The following is a 7,063-nucleotide window of genomic DNA, read 5'->3' on the forward strand; positions in this document are numbered from 1 at the left end:
CCTTCTCTTTCTCCTCTGCCAGAAAATTTCCAGGTGCCCAGGCTCTTTGTCTCTTTCCCTCTGGTGGGGGGGGGGTGGGGGGGGGGGGAAGGGGCAGGGTGGAATGATGGCATCTCAGATTTCCTCCACCCTTCCATCCGCAGGGCCCAGCTCGGTTCCAGTCCCTGAGTCCCTGCACCCCCTGGCCTGCCTCCCCAGGCCGCATGGTTCCCCTCCCTGACCCAGCTCGTGGCTGGGCAGAGGAGAGTCTGCACCCTCCGATGACTGGAACCAGAGACAGTTCTCCTGGGAGTTCTTGCTTTTAACCCCTGTGTTCTCAGAGACGTGTCCATGCCTCCAGTGTTTACTCCAGGTGCCAGTATCCAAACCTGACCACTGATTGGTTTGACCCCAACTTCCTGAGAAAATTCACTTCCATGTCAAACCACAACACACATCTACTTAATTTCATCTCTCAAAATTAAGACTTCCATTAACCACACTAAATTTCTCCTGGATGTTAGCATAGGAAGCACTTCAAAACACAAGGCAATACATCCACTTCTACAAAGACAGGTCCAGAGAATGCCCACAGCAATAAGTGTGGTGTCCCAGTATGAATAGCAGAGAACAGTTGCATTGACATCCATAAAGAGAATACTAGTCCTCCTCTTGTGGCAGAAAGCAGGTTGACCTACTCCTGGAGCTGGTGTCCAGGACCTCTTCAAGAAGACCTTACAGTAGCTTGTCTGGAATTGCAGATGTGGAAATAACAACTGTTTGTGTTGAACTTCATGATGTCACTGGATACATGGGATACATGCAGGCCCTCCCAGCTGCCCCACTGATACGTAAAAACTGCAACCAACCATCTCTCTATGCTCGCTCTTAGATCTAGTGATGAGTCGTTCTTAGAGTGGTTTGTCAGCAAAAAGATGAAAGTGTAGTAGTCTCACCACTGAGTTTTAGCATTGAAGTGAATGGCACTTTCTAAATAATTGTGTGCCAGATGAAATAAATCTAAGCAATTTGTCTGTTCAATGTCACCTTCTTTCTTTGTTGCTGACTACTGTTACTATCCTGTCTCATAAAGCCCAGACAAAAGGATTACAGAATGACAGAATACACTGAGTTGAAAGGGACCCACAAGAATCAAGTCCAAGTCCTGACCCTCAGCAAGATCATCCTCAAGAGTCACACCAGGTGCGAAGAGTATTTTCCAAGAAAATGCAGAATTACTCCATTTAATCCTGCTCTCCCTGTGTCCCAGAATTACTTCACTTGCCATTACTTCATTACTTCCTTTGACTCCAGTAGTCTGGAGTCCTTTGGGCCCAAAATCTCTGATGGAAAGCATCAGAGCAGCCTGCCATGGAAAACACACAGGTCATATGTCAAATTATCATGGAGGAATGTGAGACTTCAGCAGGAGAGAACAGTGCTACTCGTTTTATGAGAGCCACATCAGATCACCTTGTGTAAACAAAGCCAGCAAGAGATTTCAGAAGGCAAACATACCTGTTATTCACTTCATGTAGGATACAGGTGTTTTCCACCAAAGCTATACCTGCAAGATCTTCTCTTATCTGGTGGAAGGGAACTAAACCCAAATCATGTTTTAACTGTGAGATGCAGAATTTTTTTCATCTTGTCCCAAGTATCATTGCTTTCTGATTTATGTCCCGTATATTAAATAATTTACAACCAAGGGACCTGCTGGACTGGCTGACACTCATCTTTTTGCCAGGCTCATAACACAGAATATTTGAGTTTCTTTTTTTCTTTCTATTAGTCTGGAGAGAAAGTGATTTGATCCAATTAAAGAAGTAATGTTTCCTGCTTGAGCTTTCATTTGTTTGGGTATTTTGTTGTTGTTGTTTTTTTCTTGTAATTAGGGGATACACAGTTTATATTGCCTTTAATCACAGCATATGTACTCTGTAATTACTCTGTAAATACATGCATATGAATTGTTTATATTTGTGGAGGTGGGAGAGCAAGAAAGTAGAGGTAATTATGTGTATAGGGAAATGTAATGATTAATTATCTGGAGTACATAGTCTTACCAAGAGGCTTGATAAAGTGCATGCACAACTGTCTCTCCTGTGTGTTAATTACTTACAGAGAGTTTGATCCAGCTGTTTCTACTCATGGAAATTCCCATTCCAGTCTATCTGAGTCCATAGGCTGAAACCTCTGAGTGCTTTCCCTGAGCAAACAAATCCCATCCATATACATTCACCCTAAAATATGTGAAGCTACTATTAGGTCATGGGGCTGGTTGTGCATTTAGCCCAGTTTAACCTTTCAGCCTTACATCAACAAGGAAGAAATGAGGTGTCTTATCACTGCAGTTTGTCAGATTCAGGGGAGACAGAAGACAGCTGTGCACAGTTGAAGAGATCTAACCTAGGATGTCTGAGTAAGCACAACATTTGTCATTGGTCTCTGTGACAACTAGGTACATGAAAGAAATTTGCTTTTTGCATTAATGACAGAGGGGACTGAGCCAGATTTTCACACCCTTCATCAAGGCAGTTTTCCAAAAGAGCTCCACAGACAGTGAGCTGCTTGTAGGAAAAGCCAGGTTTTTTTTCTTCTTGAGTTCAATGCATTAGCAAATAGTACTTTGCCAAAAAATTGCAGTATGACTTAAGTTCGGAAATTTTCAAGGGAAATGCCACTCTGTTGATGAACCAGGCACCACTTCCCTCAGGACTTGGTGGCCAGTCAAGCAGTATGGCTCATTATGATGTGGAGGTGCTGCTTTGCATCAGGGAGCAGAGAGGAAGCAAACAAAGAACCCCTAAACTCCCTGACTCTGATAAGTTTGTGCTAGCCAGGCATGGCACAGTGATACCAAGCTGACATATATGATTTCTTACTACACACAAACTAGTACAGATCTTTCCTTTGTGTTTAGCTAATTTTAGCACAAAAGTTTTTCTTTCCTAGTGTTGTGAAAAACACATGTAATGAGTCCTCAAATTAGACTTTCAAGCAGCAGCTCTCTTTCTCATCTTTGCTCTCTTCAGAGGCCTTGATTTGCCATCAGTTGTGGTGACAAGTGGAGTTGATACAAGCATGCTCTGTTGTGAGCAGGGGAAGTCCCAGCTTAGATCATCACCTTCATAACTCCTGCTTCTGACTTTGGGGTCAATAAATGTCCATTCATGATGGCCTTTTTCTCCTTTCACTCTCCAGATCTCCTCTCCAGATGTACTGGTTCGGACACAGCTGCCATACATCATAGTAAGCCTGACCTCTCTGCATGCACGTTTCCTCACAATTCCCTTTTTTTCCTCTTAGCGACCAAGACCATCTGTCATTTCTTGCATGAACAGACTTGTCGTTGTTTGACACGGAAAGATAATTTTTCCCGGAAGGAAGAGGTCAATTTAGATATTGACCAATTGAAAGTAGACACGCCTCTGAGAACACAGAGGGGTTGAAAGCAGAATTCCCAGGGGAACTCGCTCTCTTTGGTTCCGGTCAGCGTGCAGTGCAGACCTCCCCTGCCCAGCCACGAGCTGGGTGGGGGAGGGGAAGCCCATGGCCTGAGAAAGGTAGGCCGAAAGCCCCAAGGGTGGTGAAAGGACTGGAACCAGGCTGGCCCCTGCAGATGGAAGGGTGGAAGAAATGTGGGATGTCTCCATTTCCCGTCCCCCCAGAGTTCCTCTCCCGAGAGGGAGAGAGAAAGCCGCAAGGAAGGAGGAGCGGGGGGAGCTCCAAGGTGCCCAGTTGTGTGGGAGTTGCTGGATGTCCGGGCATCGAGCCATCCTGGGAGTTTGGACTTTTAACCCTTTCTTGAGAAATGAAAGCTTTGTGAATTTTCCTTTCCCCTCCTCGGTTTGAAAGAGAGGAAGAGGGACACCTTGGACCCTGGGATGGGATGTTGGAAGGAGGAATTCTGGATGGGAGGGGGACAAGGAGTGGCTTTTGGCTGGACTTTTCCGTGTTAGCCACAACCTGAACCAAATCTTCTCCGTCAAGAGGGACTGTGTTTTGGGAGGATGCCAGTGAGTCAAGAGACCTGCTTCAGCTGGGAAAAAGACAAAAGTGGAGTGAACAGAGAAAAGGTTAGGAAGGTTAGGGGGTTTGTGGTGGCGCCCCCTTGCCCTGGAAAGGAAAGAGAAGAGAAGAAGATCTCTGTTCTTGAGCCCTCGGCCCCAGGGGAAAATGGGGGGGACTGTGGTCCCAAACAATGAAAAACTGAACTGTTGTTTTCTCCCCTCTTGGCAGGGCATCCTTGAAAGGAAAAATCCTAAAGGCAGTCTGACCATCCATGCATTGGTGGTGAGAGCACTGTGCATGGAAAGGAGAAGGGTCACCATGGCAAACTTTTTCTCCGGGCGGTGCCATGTGTGACATGGAAACACAGGATGTGGAGCTGTGTTTCTTGGGGGGTCTGTGGCACAGGAGAGACTCTGTTCCCTCGATGGACTGAGTGTCGATTGTTTGGAGGGTGGCAACCTGATTGGGGTCCAGATTGTGTCTCACTGTGGTTTGTTGGAGTTGGGTGGTGGGGGGGGAGGAATGTCTTGCAAGGTTTTCATTTGATCTTTGTGTGGTTTTTTTTTTTCCCTTCTTTAGTTTTCTCTTTTCTTTTGTAGTGGTAGTTTAATAAAGTTTTTTTCCTGTTATTAAGCTTGGGCCTGCTTTGCTCTATTCTAGATTCCACTTCACAGCATTCAAGGTAGGGATCACATTTTCATGGGGGCACTGGCATTGTGCCAGTGTCAAACCATGACAAGACTACATGAGAAATTATATTTTAAAAGTTCTCTTTGGTTACTGCGAACATGGACCTGTGGAGATGAAAGTGTGAACAGCACATCTTTTACTAATGCTCTGCTCCTAGATATCATTCAACATTCCAATAAAATAACTCCAATAAAGTGAAATAACCTAGCAGGAAAAAAATTGTAATGGGACTTGTCTTGCTCGAGGACAGATGTAAGAACTTGAAGAACACCAAAGACATGCTTCTGCATTGTTGCTTCACTGCAACAGTCTGGTTCATGAAAGAGGATATAGATACTCAGCTTTCTAACATCAGTTTGGATATGAGTGTTTTTATGAAGATGTCATTGCTTACTTTGCCTGACTGAATGCAGTTCTGATTTTACAGGGAGCTTATTAGATTGCAGTTATCCCATTTTGTTGAGTTTCACTCAATTTCTTTCTTAGAACAATCAAACCTGTGCTCTTACAGCTCATGTAGCAGACACAATATAATAATTGTCTGCTTAAAATCACCTCAACATATAACTGAGATAAAAATATTTTGTTTTTATTACATGCCCAAACATCAGTTAATTCCAGTCCATACATTAATGGATCACAGAGAAGATATTCCAAGAATGTTTATAAAATAGCGTCAAGTTAATTACAGCTGAAGCTACATTAATCCTTATCATTTCATTCAACTTCTAAATGAAAAGGAACACTTCAATAACTCAGTCAAGCTGTACTGCAATATTGCCCTATCTTTTCATAATTTCTTATCTTTCTTGTAGCAGAAAATAGGTATGAAGTTATAGTCTAAGGCTTCTGCAATTCTTAGTTGCTCTTCATTACATTGAAGTAGTCTCTTTTAAAATGCTTCTTCCTTCTTTACAATCCATCCTGTAAATCAATGATATGAATATTTGAAAAATCAATAATTATTAAAAATTTGAAAGCAATGCTAGTTCCCTTTTTTCACAAAAGGGAAACATGGCTTTCCATGTTAGAGAATTCATAGTGTTGGTGGCATCCAGAACAATCTCAATCAAAAGGCAGAATCTAATTTCACAGCTCTGATCCCTCCACAGCCAGATTGTCTCAGCTGAAGTGACACCTATCAAAACAGTGTGAGGTCCAACCCTCAATCAAATGGTGTTTTGATGAAATCAAGCAGAGCACAACTTTTTCATGCTCCCACTTCCAAAAAGGGCTACAGGAACAGGTGCATCTCTGAAAAAAATACAGCTTTATTGATACCAGACTCAATGTAAATCAGTGAACTTTGGCTCAGCCTTGGCAGGCAGTATTGAAAAAAAAATTGCTGTAAGTTCACAGTTTGATGTGAAAGTTGATAGCTCCATTACCTCATTCATGCTAAGTACATGTCTTGACACTGCAAGGAACTGGGCCACAGTAACTACCATATGCAATCTGCCCAAATGCCTAAGAAACAGACTATCTAAAATATATCATTACAGACAAATATAGATTAAATTTTACTTTATTTATCTATAAAAAAATTCTGACTGCAATCCTTGCAAAATAGGTGATAATTCCCAGTATCTCTGTCATTATTTAAGTTACAGGACTCAAACATAGCACGGTTGCTAAGGCTTTAGGTATGAAAGACAGCAGAACTACTTCAGAACATGGAAAATGCAAATAACTTGTACAAACATGACAACTTTCAAATTAAATTTAGCAAATTTAGCTTCATGAAGCACTTCCACTCCAGAAGAGTACACTAATTAAATACGTGGTGATGGTCTATAGACATGGCTCCTGATTTTCCAAGTTCCTCTTCCCCATCCAGAGAACACAGGAAGATCAGCTCATGGAGTAAAGAGGTACTAGATACAAAAGTTTTTCCAACCTTTTGGGACTGCAGAATTTAATTGCACAAATCAAAGTATAAGCTTTAATTGTGTAAGCCCAAGTGAAAACTTGTTTAAAGAGACATCGTAAGAGCACAAATTCTTAAATAATCAGCAGAAACTTACTTAATATTAATAACCTGCAGGTAAATAATTACCAAAATGACAAAAACTTCAGTTAAGTGGATGTCCTGGCTTCCAACATTAAAGGAGGTTCTTCATACCTTCAAGGTTGAGTCCAAGGTACAGTAGTTCTTTATTGCTGTTGCATTAACAATTAGCATCACTTTTTAAAGAAACTTGGGTTATTTGATGAATTCTGTACCTCTATCTGATTAGCAATAACTCAATACATAGCTCAATGAATGTCAGGAGCATTAATAGTACTGCAGAAATGTTGAGGATACCACAGTAGTCAGACTAGGAAAAAACTAGAGACCTCTAATGTGGAAACCATGAAGACTCCTCCCGCAGCTCCTTCA

General features: G+C 42.2%; 1 long non-coding RNA gene across 1 annotated transcript; it reads left to right on the forward strand.

Moving 5' to 3' along the window:
- Positions 1 to 217: 217 nt before the first annotated feature.
- On the forward strand, positions 218 to 4,626 carry LOC144248253 (uncharacterized). Its single transcript, XR_014951233.1, has 2 exons — positions 218 to 3,545; positions 3,651 to 4,626. It is a non-coding gene; the product is annotated as an uncharacterized LOC144248253 (long non-coding RNA).
- Positions 4,627 to 7,063: the final 2,437 nt, after the last annotated feature.

This window comes from Lonchura striata, chromosome Z (assembly GCF_050655825.1).
Source record: "Lonchura striata isolate lonStrDom1 chromosome Z, ASM5065582v1, whole genome shotgun sequence".
Taxonomy (NCBI): Eukaryota; Metazoa; Chordata; class Aves; order Passeriformes; family Estrildidae; genus Lonchura; species Lonchura striata.